The 13,924-nt window shown below is 42.5% G+C and overlaps 1 protein-coding gene across 2 annotated transcripts in view; it reads right to left on the bottom strand.

Annotated features, from left to right (window-relative positions):
• The window catches only part of PIP5K1B (phosphatidylinositol-4-phosphate 5-kinase type 1 beta), a 484,296-nt gene extending 477,037 nt beyond the window's left edge, over positions 1-7,259 (bottom strand). The window contains exon 1 of one of the 2 annotated variants that reach the window (XM_077148356.1): positions 6,754-7,259. The gene's annotated coding sequence lies outside the window, so the exon portion shown is untranslated. The remainder of the gene's footprint in view (positions 1-6,753) is intronic. The other variant, XM_077148359.1, reaches the window with a different exon arrangement.
• Between the last annotated feature and the right edge of the window lie 6,665 nt (positions 7,260-13,924).

Raw genomic sequence — 13,924 nt, 5'->3', positions numbered from 1 at the left:
CTTCCTAAACAACCAATAGCTCTCAAAAATCATGCCTCAACCTGGTTTTCTGTTGAAGCAAATCCCAAATGTAAGTTATGCATGGAGCTATTGTCTTACGCTCATCACCCACCTACCCTGGCCCGTCTCCTAGGCCAGCACCTGGCAGCAGCAGTAACTAGCCAGGGATTCCTGTGTACTATCTAAAGTCCTAGGTACCCAATCCATTCTCAAGAGTTAGTTCTCTTGTGATCCACGTGGTTTTCAAAACACTCAAGACTGGAGAAGGAGATTTTTCATTTCTCCCCTGGTATTCCTGAGGGGGCAAGCAGATGGGCAGCCTCTCCACACATCCCCGGGATTCACGCAGCAATAATGAACCTTTCAAAGGAGGTTTATACTTACTGTCAATGGTGAGTGTCCTTCAGAACTGCCTGGAGGTCTGTTCATATCCAGAGTTTCTGATTCAGTTGTCCAGGGGAAGGAGTATGAGAATTTGCATTTCGAGGTGTTTCCAGGGGATACTGATGTAGCTGGCCTGAGGACTACACTTTTTCTTCGGTGGTATTGGACGATTGATGTATCTAATGTCTACAGAAAAAACAGCTAGGGCTGGAAGTTTTTACATGAGGCTTTGCCTTGTGTGGTATCACCAAGGTTCTTAATCAGAAATTATGATAATTATGATGCAGTATTCTTTTAGACTCCATACTAACAGCTGTTTCACAACTGAATTTCTAAATTTCAGAATGCTTTGCCTTTGCTTGATAATTTCTACCTATCTGCTCACAACTATTCCTCTTTGGGTAAATGTAAAAGAATTAACTCTTTAATAGAGACACTACTTCATAGTCATGTCAGAATTTATTCATCTAAATAAATGTGTTTCCTCCTCCTAGAGGTCCAGGTTGTCACTCTAATGGAGATGCCATGTAATAACTCTTTCACAGCTGAACCTCTTCAGCTCGAATGACTGCAGGGGTAGTCCATTTTCATCTTGAGAGGATGGATGGGATTTATTCATTCATTCATTTAAATATCTGCGAAGCATCTACCATGTGCCAAGCACAAGAAAAATAGCAGTAAAGAAAAAACTATGGCCTCTGCCCTCAAAGGGCTTATTATCTTGAGTTGAGTGTGAGTTTGGGGTTAGGCAACAGAAAACCAAGTAATAAGTAAACGTATAGTCAGTGTGACAAGTGAATAAAACATATAGGGAAGATGACATTAAGCTAACTAACTTAAGGAACCTTAAAGTCCATTCTTCTCATGTGTACCCTGAGCCAAACTTGCTGCTAAGCCATGCTGGGCATGCTAAAAATATGTTTACCAGAGACTTAAAAAAAAATCACATTTTACATTTATGTTATTATTTTTATTAAAGAAGAGAAGTAACCAAACATTATTCCTAGGCAGTCTGGTTAAAAAACGATCGGTGGTCTGGTGAAAAACACCATTTATGGTAACAAATGAAAGATCACTACCTATTATTGAAATTAGTATCTATCGGCCTGCCTGATAAACTAAAATGGTTTGGAAAATAATAGAATCATTAGAATAAAATTATAAAACGTCCCAAGGCTTTGAAGAGTGATACTCATTTGGGTACATAAATAGTTCAATACACTTTTTTTTATTAAATCCCCATCACTTGTCAGGCATAATGTTAAGGTCCAAGAATACAAAGACAAATAAACAATGATGCCTAACTTTATTCATTAACAAATATTTGCTTAACTCCCTCAAAGAGGTCATGTTATTGCTTCTTTTTAATTGTTGCTACTTTTGTTTCCTTACTTTACTGCCAAGTGTAATAGATCATGATGGTAGGCATAGTTTTAAAAAAAGGGGAAGAAAAAAATGAGTAGTAAATTTTAAAAATCCATTACCCAACATTTTGAATCTATTGCATTTCTTGTGCCATTCTGTCTATGAAGCACAGAAACTTATTTTTATGGCTGGCCATAATTTTATACTCCTCCCGAAACCTCTTGCTCAGGAGGACTGGATGGCAAAGGCTTAAGTATCACTTTTTTCTTACCAAACTAATGAACTTCCTATAGTCCATCTCTGAACTTTAGCTCTAATTCCAGATACTTACACTTCCTAGGCCAACGTGTCCTCCGTACCCTGCCAACCCCTACCCCCGACACATACATTTTTAAAGTGGGAACAATATTAAACACTCAAAGCTTTATATTTCATTACAATTTCACAACTGAATTTCTAAAAATGTTGCAGAAAAGAAATCTCAAGAACTTACTGCTCACCCACTATGTATACTCCCAGGAACATACTGCATTCCCATTTTTATTCAGCCCCATAAACATCACAGAAGACTTGCTACAAAAAGAAACACACCATGTGGTTGCCCATTCAAGGGTGGGTTGCTTTTGTTTTTTTAACTCAAAATAATATCAAGGCACTGCCAGCTGACTGAACATGTAACCATGTTTCAATCACTATCTTGGTTTTAAAATTCCCCAAGATAACCTAGTTCCAATATGACTCCTGTGTTCTCCAGTATCATGATCTCCTTTAAATACTTCTGATGAAGTTCCACAGAAGTAGACGCAATTGAGAACATAATACACAAAATCAAGCCTGTTTTTTCTGGTCTAATCTTTTAAATTGAAAAGAACCTGATTGAATAAAACCCTTCATCAATGGCAGTCAATCGTGTAAGACTCAGCACTTCAAAAATCTCATCAATTGACAATGTAAAATTTAAAGTTTATCTGAAAAAAGAAAAATACTAAATACAGCAAAAAAGCTACATTACTCCCGTCCCCCCTCCCTGACTTCCCTGGTATTCAGAAGAAAGTAACACATCCTGCTCTATAGATAAGTTCACAAATGAACAGCTGAGCTACATAATGTACTGTTCTAACTGCTTAAATAAATAAATATTAAGATTTCTTCCAACTCCAGTTAATGCACATGATATAAACAGAACATGCTTCTGCCACAAATACATTTAGGACTTAATTTTTTACAGAGTAACTCTAATGAAAGCTTCAGACATAAGGGGAAAAATTATTTTTCCAGGATATCAGATGTTCTCGTTCACCATTTAACAGGAGTACACGCAAAATGCAAATGCAAATTAAATATATACATATTTATGACTTTACCAGCTGTATGACAGGGCCACCTTTGGCTTCTGGCTTTATTTACCAGGAAGCAAAGCTTAGAAAACCAGCATACATTTGTGTTTCTATCCAAATAGTTTCCTCCCTCCAAGCACTGGTTAGCAAAATAATAATTCTGAGTCTAAGGATGTATATAAACCAAGATGAAGGGATGACAGTGGGCAAACATTTCCTTTTTAATGGTATTTGGACAAGAAATGTTTAAATGTGCATACTAAATTATTTTAAAATGTGCCACCTCTCTAGTAATTACTAGTAAACAGAAGACTTCTGCAAACTTCTATGAATTTTTGAAGTAAAATATTGCACCTTCACCATAGAAAAACCCTGGCATAACCTTGAATATGAACTTTCTTAAGAATTCCACGTTAGCCCTGGCTCTTACACTAAACACCTGTGTGACTGCCAGAGCAAGTCCATTCACCTCTCTCAGCCTCTACTTTCTTACCCATGAAAAGTGTGAGTCTTAGAACTAATCAACATTTGAATTCTTTTATAAGAAAGAAATATTCCTCACTCCCAAAAATAAATGGCTGGATCCATCAGTGATACTTTAAAACCTCTTGTAATTCTTTATTGTCACCCTTCTAAAAACGAAAACACAACTTTTCTTTATATAGGAAGGAAGGGTAGAAAGAGAAGAGAGATTCCTAAAGGGAAGAGAAACTAGGTTGGTTTTGATAATTAGGTTCCCCCTGTGCAACCACAGCCAGTATTATCATCTGCTAAAACTTACTCAGTACCCCATAAAAAAAAAAAAAAAGATGGCTGGTTTCTCCATCTCAAGACATACTTGTTCATAAAATGGCATGTCACTTTTAGCAATGTACTTTTTAGCCAGCTACACATTACTTACACTTAAAGGGGAGGGGACAAAAATGCATGACATAGATGCCATGAGTTTGTTGTGTATATGAAGAAAGAAAACCCATCTTCACATGAGACATTCACGAAGGAGAGCAGTGAGACACTGTACCTGCTGGCCTCAGGAGGCACACCTCATATAGGTAAATTCTCTGATGTGTGAGCAGATATTGGAAATACACATTGTGAGATGCTTTCTATGTTTTACAGCATGTGTTTTCCTCATGAGTGATTTAACTCACCTCCTTCAGTCATTCAACAGCTACATACTGAACACTTACTACAGGCAAATCACAAAGCTAAAAAAAGATAAGAGTTGGCTGTCTAATATCCAAGTAAACATGGACATGTATTTTACAGTACTTCAGCCCTCAGACTATTTCTAAGTCAAATACTAATACTTAACCATATAGAGGTTGAGCAGAAGTACACTTGGGATTTTCTCTCTCTTCAGGAAAAGAAGTGGTGAGAAAAGGGGGAAAGGGCTAAACTGAAGTTGAAATAGGTAATTAACTAAATCCCTCAGTTGATACAGAGAAAAAGCTTACCTTTCCCTAAAGAAAATGATGACACCGGATAATAAATACATTGGGAAACAGCACAGAAAGGAAAAAGATAATGTAATACAAGCCCTTTGTTATATAGCTGGGAGACTTGAAGCTCACCAATGATATGATTTCCTCCAGTTCACACAGCCAAAGGTGGTGCCAGAAGTGGAACCCAGGTCACCAGCCTGCGTGCCGACCAGCCTACAGTATTACAGTATCCACATCATGTCCTCATAGCTATCAGGAGTAGAACAATGACATAATACACAAAGCAATGGAGATCTGAGTTCTAGTCTTGTAGACTCCCCTAAATTAGACATAACACAGAGAACTCCTGACTCTGTATATGAACTTCAGTTTCCTTATCTGTAAAATGTGAATAGTAATTCACCATGAGACTGCACACCACAATAAATGCAAACATGCTGACCATTCTGAAGGCATTATACAAGTCCAGAACGAGGATTGCATTACAACAGAGAACCTGGCTGTGACTCTAACTCCAGCCACTTGTTACCCTGATAAGTCACTGAACCTGTGAGAATCATTTTACTCCTATGAAATATGTGGTTAATAATCTTGCTCTGCCTCTAACAGAAATGGTTGGAATTAAATGAGAGAACACTGGAAAGCATTCACATATTGCAAGTTATTGATGCAAAAGTAAGGTATTATTAAATCCCTCTAGCCTTCTTCATTTGGATAAAAAAGTAAAGAATGATTTTATCATTCAGTGTTCTATGGTTTTCCTTCTTAAACAAGATGTCATAACACATCAAACTTGAGCAGCTTTCTCAATCCTTATAAGTCTCTGCTCACACTATTTTACACAGAGCACACCAATTCCCTCAGCTCAAAGATCATACATGATGCTTACTTCATTTTCTACTAACTTGGATTTGGCTGGGAAAGGTTTTTTCCAGAGGCTCCCTGGAAGGCCGGAAAATGTTCTGACAAAAGGGTCCATAACACCACTCTACTTCATTACATTAGAGTCATAATGAAACCAACCCTTTAGCTTTTCTTTACTTCAAAACTGCAGAACACTTCAGCATCCTCCTCAGGACAAGAGAGAAATCTGAGTGGAGGCTCTTCACGAAAGGGACAACGGGGGTTCCCCAAACCTAGACGCAGGAGTACTGATGCCGGGACAGTTTCTTCCCTGCACTAGGTTAGCACATCCTGAAGCCATCCCTCAAGGGTCATTCATCTTGCAGCTAAGGCCTGCAGGAGGCTGAGAATGTCAGAGCGGTGGTGGTGAGGGTGGTGGTGGTGGAAAGGATGTTAAGTTTGGTCTGCAACATTCTGTCTTTAAAGCATCAAAGTACTTAGCATTTCCTTGTTCTGAAGCCCTGGTTCCAGGAGATTAGGTCAAAGAATTCATCTGTTTATCCAAACAACTTCTCTGAAACAGGTTTCTATTCAACCACGCTGGGCACCAGAAACCAGAAACAAGCGAGCTGGAGTGGGCAGAGCGGGGAGGGCGGGGAGGGGGGGTGGAGAGCGGTAAGCAATGACAACATGCTCATCTGCATAGATGTGAAATAAGCCGACGTTTGTTACCTTCCGTTTAGGCGACTCCAGGCATCAGCTTGACAAGTAAAACCCTGGAATTCACCCTTCCCATTGACCCCCACACTCCCACCCCCTGACCCCAGATGTTGAAGCGTCACGTTGACGGAGCTGGGGGGTGGGGGGAGCAGGGGAAACGCAGAAGTCTGTTGCTGCATTTAGGCTGAGAACCATACCGCACCTGTTCAATCCGGCTCCCGCACCAGAAATGACCAGAACACTGACTCGCGTAAGCCCCTCTTGAGATCTCAGGGGTGCCTAACAAGTTCGCCGCTGCTGAGTGCTGGAGGAGGGTGGGGAGACCTCTCTCCTCAGCAACCAAACTGCTGGTTCCCTTGAAAAGGGAAAGGGGCTCCTGCTTAAAAAGAACCCAGAGTGATCTCCGAGCGTCACTGCGGCCCGAAGAATCGGGTGACAAGCGGGTGGTTGCCCGCGGGGAGCGCGCAGTGGTGGCCCCCAAGGAACGAAGGTCCCGCTTCGATAGCCATGCGCGCCCCTCCACCCCACCGCCAGCACAACGCGGGCGAGCAATATGGGAGGATAGGGAGACCGCCAGAATTCATCAGAAACAGAACCCTCAACCCGGAGCCCATTGGAGGGTCTAGGGAGGAGGGGCCGGAGACGCGCAGGAAACTTACCTTACCCGGGCAGCTTTTGCTATCGAGACCAGTTGCGCCACAGTCTGCAAGTTATCGGGATGTTGCTGCTTCCCCCAGGCGAAGGAGGAGCTGTGCAAGCGAGGGACCCGAGGGCCGGGCGGGGCTAGGGGGGCAGCCGGCCGGGCGCAAGCGCAGCGCGGGGGCGTGCAGGTGCCGGGGCCCTAGTCGCGGGCCAAACTCTCCCCGGACGCGCCTCGGCGGGTGCGCGCGGGTGTGAGTGTGCAATGCGCGCGCGCCGCGGTCAGAGTGTGTATCCGCGCTTTCCCTTTCCTTCCCCGCCAGTCCTCCGGTCAGACTGAATAGCGAGCCCCCGCCAAAGCCCACACGGCTTGGAGCGACACCGCGGCCAGGCGCAGCTTGGCCTCGGCGCGTTAGGGGTCCTGGGGCCGAGGAGCAGTTGCGCCCCCGGGGCACCAGCGCGGGTCCCAGCGCACTGCGAGCCAGAGTCGGACCCAGGCGCAGAGAGCTGGTGGTGTGGCGGCTGCCGCGGCTCGCAGAGGCTGCAGGCCCCGCCCGCCGGCCGCCCAGGCTCTTCCCCTTTTCTCTCCACCCCCTTGCTCCATCCCCGCACGCCCTGCAAGGAAGCCAGACGGGTTTGCTGCAGCGGTGGCGGGAGCCTCTGTTGCTGTTGGACTGGGCGCGGGAGTCGGTGCGTGGGGACACAACGACCTGTCCCGCCGCCGCGTGCCCAGGACGGAGAGCGGGGATAGGGTGGGTCCGGGACCTAGAGACCCCCGGAGCTGGCAGGTCCCTCCAAAGCTCCTGGAGGAGCCCGGGGCTTCCGGCGGTTCTCAAAGTCTTGAAGCTCGCTGAGCAGGGCTGTATTTGGCATAAGGTTTCCCACTTCCTCGGGCCACCGAGCTCGGCCACGCCTGATAGCCCCTGGACTCTGTTTGGGGCGAAGCTCGCACTTACTTAAGCACAGGCGCCCACCTCTCCCCCAGGAAGGGACAGGTTTCTCCATTCCAAGGGAAGAGATGTTCCCAGGAAGTAAGATACACCCAACAGGTAGGGATGGGTCGGGGTGAGAATCCCAGGAAAGAAGACTTAAAGGGGCATCAAGCGCGAGTGGGCTATGACAGGGTTGGGGGTCGAGTCCTACTGATGGCGGTGAGCGCAGGTGGGGGCACTGGTAATCTCATTTCATGTCAGTGTAAGCCAGAGGGGAGAGGGCAGATCTAAACGACTCCTTTGGAAAAATGCTGTCAGGTAGGTTACGGCTAAATTTACTTAATAAGAACCTAAAAGGTAGCGGATCTCTCCCAGCTGAACTGAAGGGAGTTACTTCCCTCTTAAACACCTTTTCAGTCTGTAAACCTCTTAAAAACTCACCTCCTCTGAGTCTGCTACGGTTTAATATTAGCCTAAAATGAAACTAAATAATCCCTTCTTTTGGTAATACAATTTCTATTATCTTTGGGCTGCTTTCCCAGCCCACTTCTCCCAGATGTACCTAGTCTTCCCTTGGAGTTTTAAGTCATCACTTGTTCAGGACCCTCTGTGAGTTGCATTGGGTTTTATCCTGGCATCACAGACTTAAAAACTCAGAGCTGGAACACACATCTAGTTCAGCTTCCTCATTTTACAGATGAGAAAACTAAGATTCAAAGATATTAAGGGACCTAAGGACCAGATCACAGGTTCAGGTTTCTTGACTCACAATTCCTACACCATAAATGACAGAAACCCTGTATTAACATAACCAATGAAGGAAAATGGGGTTAATAGAAGGCGTGGTGGAGGAAAGAGGACCAGGTCAAAAAACCATCCATCTGACTGGTATGAAACACTGTGTAGGGGGCAGCATCACACTGCTGTGTGGAGCAGGTTAGGATCGATTCTGAGAATGGGAATCCCAATCACCCCTCCCCTCCTCCTCAGACATCTATGACATCAAAGGAGTGGAAAACTAATCTTTTTCCAGAGAGGAGGGAAAAGGTGGTGAGATTGCAAAGTCAGTTCTCAATATTTTCTAGTAATGCAGGGGAGATAAAAATAGGTAAAATCAAACATAAATGAAATCAAAGGGCATAAGAAGTAGCCATGAACATTACATATAAATGGACTCATGTATACACAGTCCTCCTTTCCACTAAGGGACTATATTGACAGTCTTGTGTAAAACAGATTCAGACAGCCTTATGTTTCCGGAGAGAAGTCATAAAGCAAAGTGCCCACTGGCTGCTCAGAAAGCTAACTCTATTAAACAGGATTCTAAGGAACTCTACCAAGAGCCTTAAGACTGCATCATTACCATGAATTAATGGAATGAGGGAACATGTAGTGAGATATATTTCTTTCTAATCTTGTCTCTAAATCTTTCAAGTAAGAGTTTGAGAAAGTCATCGTCTTTTGGAAATAAACAGCATCAATGTCACTAGCAATAGTGATTTGGCCAGAAAATCTGGTCATCTATTTAATAATTGGAAAATTGTCATCCAGTTATTTTACTTAATTTCAAATGTAATTTCTGCAATTGATTCTAAGCCTTAGAGCGAAATCTTAATAATGCTATTTAATACCCCTTGCTATAAGAAACAAGTCCCTTTTAGTAGCTTTGATAGCATCAATTCCCAATTAATGGCCTCTCTTTATCCAGGTCTTTGCTTCTAACTTTGTAGTCCCTCCCCAAACTGACTCTAGGCTCAATCATATGATTTACTTTGGCCAGTGAGACAATAGAAACTTGATGCAAATGAAGACGTGAACAAATCTGCTGGAGGATGAGAGGCGCTATGGAGCAAAGCTGAGTCATCACAGCCAAGGCCATCCTTGAACAGCCAGCTCTCAGTTGACTGTAGAGGTACAAGCAAGTCCAACTTAGATCAGCCAGGCTTGGTGCAGATCAGCAGAACCACCCAGTCAATCAATGGACTGATGAGAAATTATGAATAGCAGTTGTTTTAAGCTATTACTTCAATTATCTACTGCTGCATAGCAACCCAGCCCAAATAGAAACAATTTACTATTTCTCATGATTCTGTGAGTCAGTTGGGCTCAGCTGGGCATTAGCTAGGGTCACTCACATGGCTTCATTCTTCTGGCTGCTGGCAGTTAGGCTGGGTTAGAACATCCAAGAAACCTTCCCTCAGCTGTCAGATATCTCAGTCTTCTCCACATGACCTCTCTCTCTCCATGTGATTAGCTTGGGCATGTGATCACAGAGTGGTTAGATTTTTTACATGGCAGCTGGCTTCTAAGAGGAAAAAATGGGAAACTGCCAACCCTCTTAAGGAGTTCTGGAATGTTACTGCTACTTCATTATATTGGTCAAAGCAAGTCCAACCAGATTCAAGAGGAAGGGAAATAGACTTTACATCCTCACTTGAGCGAATGGACGGACTTGATGGAAGTCATTATTGGAGACTACCTCATCCACTGAGTTTTGGGATGGTTTGTTACATGGCATTAATAACGGATACGTTCTTATTTAGCTGTGGGACCAGTCTATGAAATGCTTTAAGTTGTCAGTACATATTTAGCATTTTATTTTGTGATGTCCCAAGGGAAAACTGGAGTTTAATAAATACTCAGAAGGGAACTACCCCGGGGAATTTGTGGAGCATTGGTCAGCTATGGGTATTTTCACTAGTTGATCTGCCATTTATTCTCCAACTAGAAGAAAAAACAAGAGTCCAGATGAAAGGTATGCATTGCCTCCATTGACATTTAACAGTAAAAGTAGAGCCTGCTTCCTTCATGACTCCAGACAGATACCCTTTCTGTCACATTTCCTTAGAAACTTCATTTCTAAGCAGACAAAAAAAAAAAAAAAAGCTAACTGCTTAGCTGAGTCCACTACATAATCTGAGGTGCTAACTTCAGGGTACCAGTTTAGCCTGGAAACCATATGTTCTCCAATTTCAAGTGTGCTCTAAAGATTAGCAGAGACTTGAAAACCTCACCCCCTTCTTCCCTCCCTTCTCTTCTCTGCATCCTCTTCCCTTTACGCTTGCTTTGCTTTCTTTTACTGCTGCCTCTTTGCTTTCTTAATCCTATCCATTTTCCTATTTGTCCTGCCTCTCAGGGCAGGGAAGAGAATAGAACTAGGAGCTGTGGGGCCTGGCTTCTCATTTCAGCTCTGTCCCTGTAACAGTGAAGTCTCTATTCTCTCTAAACCTCAGATTCATCAGGAGGCATCAGGAGGGTGTTAGATGAGATGCTGTGAAAGGTCCTTGCAAGCACCACAGTCTGTAATCTGTACATACCTGAGGATATTCAGTGCTAGTTCTGGAGAAGGGTGAATATCGGACTTGGAGCCCCAATATTCTCTCAGTGGCTCTAGCCATTCTCAATACCTCAGCTCTTTTCTCCTAAGTTTTCTTTGTTAAAATGAGAAAACATGCAATTCTACCAGCGGTAAATCCTATTTAGCTCATTATTCTTTGCTCGAAAGTTGATTTTATCCTGGTTCTCCTCAAGATTAGCTGCTTCAACCAGAAACAAAATGAAAACTGGATGACTAGTGTTGGCAGGCATATAGGCCTGACCCTAAGAAAGTTCTCCAAGATACCTGGAAATTCATTTAAGAAATAGGAATAAATGTAAGAAAGATTTTCCTAATGAATTATACCAGAATACAAAATTACACACACAGAGATTATAATTATATGAAAAATATATGTAAATAAACAAGCTCTGGAAGGGAATAATTAAAGTTCTTGTGTAAGGGTGGGAAATTCTAAAATAAAATAATATAATATTGTTATGTTATTTATACAATTTAAAAATGTTACTTCCACTAGCTTATGAAATCTATTCTCTATTGAGTTTAGTTACTCCTTTTCCCTTCAATATCTTTTCTTGTTACAAACAGACTAACATTTCTAGGTGAATGTTCACTGTTCACAAAAGTCATAAAAATAACAGAAACTTAAGGATGGTTTAATTGAAGAGTGAACAAAAAGTGAGAGAATATTGGAATGGAGGGGGAAAGGGAGGAAAAGAACAGAATCTTTGGGATAGTACAAGAACCAAGCTGAATTTCAAAAAGCCTCCTAAAGGCATGAAAGATGTATTTGCAAAGCTTCTATATTAAGTCTGAACTTGGGTTTAAGGAACCTGAAAGTCAAGGCTTTCCAAGGGGACAAAGACTGGAGGAGTTGGTTTAAGAGCTTGAGGTAGGGGAGGGAGGCAGCAATGAGTCGGCATTGTTTACAAGAGACTCCCCCAAATCTATTGCAATTATTATTCTCCAAGTTATAGTGTACTGAAACAATTTACCTAAAGTCTCAATAATCAGCTTGGAACTAGGAATACAACCCAGAACTATATGTGACCCCTAAGCAGGAGGTAACAGGCAAAATGTGCTCTGGTGTCGTCATAACTAACTAAGCTTAGGGTTTTTGTGCCAAAATCTTGTTTATTTTAATATTTTAGATAGTTTTCTACCTCCTTGAAACTTTTTTTTTTTGATTTCCCATCAATTGCACATTTGGCATCAAATGGGTCAAACTAAAAGTGACAGGTCTAGAAAAAGTTCCGTGAAATAATGACATCTACTGGAGGTGGAAAAAGAAGGAAAGGTAATGAATTCAACAAACAAATAAGTTTCCTAAACAGAGACAATGTGCTAACCACCCAAGACATCACATAGCTGGCACCTTCCTATAGCCTTTTCCGGAAGGGCTCAGTGCTTACAATGAGAGAGAACAGCTCCCACCAGAGGGGAAGATTTGGACCCTCTCAGCTTTTTTTTCTGAAGGGAGGTAGTAGGTGTTATGCCAATGGCACAATAAATACTTGTCAAATAGAAGTGAACATTAACATTTCTCCATTAGATTTCTCAAGCTCTTGTTGACACCCTGCCATGTGGGTACACTTTAATTCTCAAAAAATTTAATGAGTTTTCTGACTTCGAGCCCTGTGGGCAGAACATTACTAGTAAGTCTCTCCTTGTGGTGATTAATTGCATGTGTCAACTTCATTAGTTTCTAATGTCTAGTTGTTTGATCAACCAAGCACTGGCCTGATTGTTACTGTGAGGGTATTTTGTGGCTGGATTTGCATTTATAGTCAGTTGACTGCATCTATGACTGATTGCATCTACAATCAACAAAGGAGACTGCCCTCAGCAATGTGGGTAGTCTCCTTATCTAATCAGTTGGAGGTTTGAAAAGCCAGAACTGAGGATTTCAGAAGTCAGAAAGAGTATTTCTGCTCCCCACTTTAGCCAGTCAGCTTCCCCTGTGGAATTCAACTTCACCTTTATAGACGTTCCTAGTTTGTGGCCTGCCCTATGGTATTTGGATTTTCCAGAGTTCAGAATTATCTTTATCAGTTTCCAGCTTGTAGTTAGCTCTATGGAATTTGGGCTTTCCAACCCCATTGGTCATGTAAGCCAATTCCTATATTCAACACCACCACCCCCATTTCCATGACATATATGAAGAGAGAGAAAGATATTCTTTCAGTTCTGTTTCTTTGGAGGACTCTGACTATTACAGTCCTCTTAGCAATATTTGAATTTGAATGTTTTACTGACAAAATGGAGCTGCTGGCAAAGTGGAGCTTCTTGTTATGACACCCCCTTAAAGACACTGTCAACAAGCTGTAACAGCATTCTAAAATATTTAGCTGGTGTGGGGAATTTAAAAGGGAACTGTGTTCATCAGAGTATGCAAACTTCAGTGGATTAATACAATAAAGATTCATTTCTTGTTCATGTCACTATTCAGTGTGGTTTGGGAGGGGAAGTGGGTTGGCTACCTGCTGTCATCTTAAGGTACCATTATCTTCAGTAAGTGGCCTCCAAGATCCCTGCTGAACTGAAAGAAAGATTTAAGTGCTAGATGTAGAAGTGGCAAAAATCACATCTACCACAAATTCCATTAACCAAAACTCCCATTCAAGATCCCACCTACCTGCAAGGACCCTGAAAAACTGTGGTCACATGCTGTGCTCAAGAAGAAGCAAGCGTGGGCATTGGTGAGCACATTTTCTGCTCATGCCCTGAACTAAAGGCAAACCACTGCACAGTAATGATTGGAAAAACTCCTGAGGGAAAGTTTACAGCAGGCAGATTTATTCTCATGTGCTTATATCTTGGAATTTTCCCTGGAATTTTAGATTGGAAGCAGCCAACTATATGTGTATGGTTTGGGATGGCGCTGCTCTCTTGGAAATGTTTAGGGTCATACATGGGAGCATA

The sequence above is a fragment of the Tamandua tetradactyla genome, chromosome 2, assembly GCF_023851605.1.
Source record: "Tamandua tetradactyla isolate mTamTet1 chromosome 2, mTamTet1.pri, whole genome shotgun sequence".
Classification (NCBI taxonomy): Eukaryota; Metazoa; Chordata; class Mammalia; order Pilosa; family Myrmecophagidae; genus Tamandua; species Tamandua tetradactyla.
The sequence above is the reverse complement of the archived record's forward strand: the minus strand, read 5'-3'. Positions and strand labels throughout refer to the sequence as shown.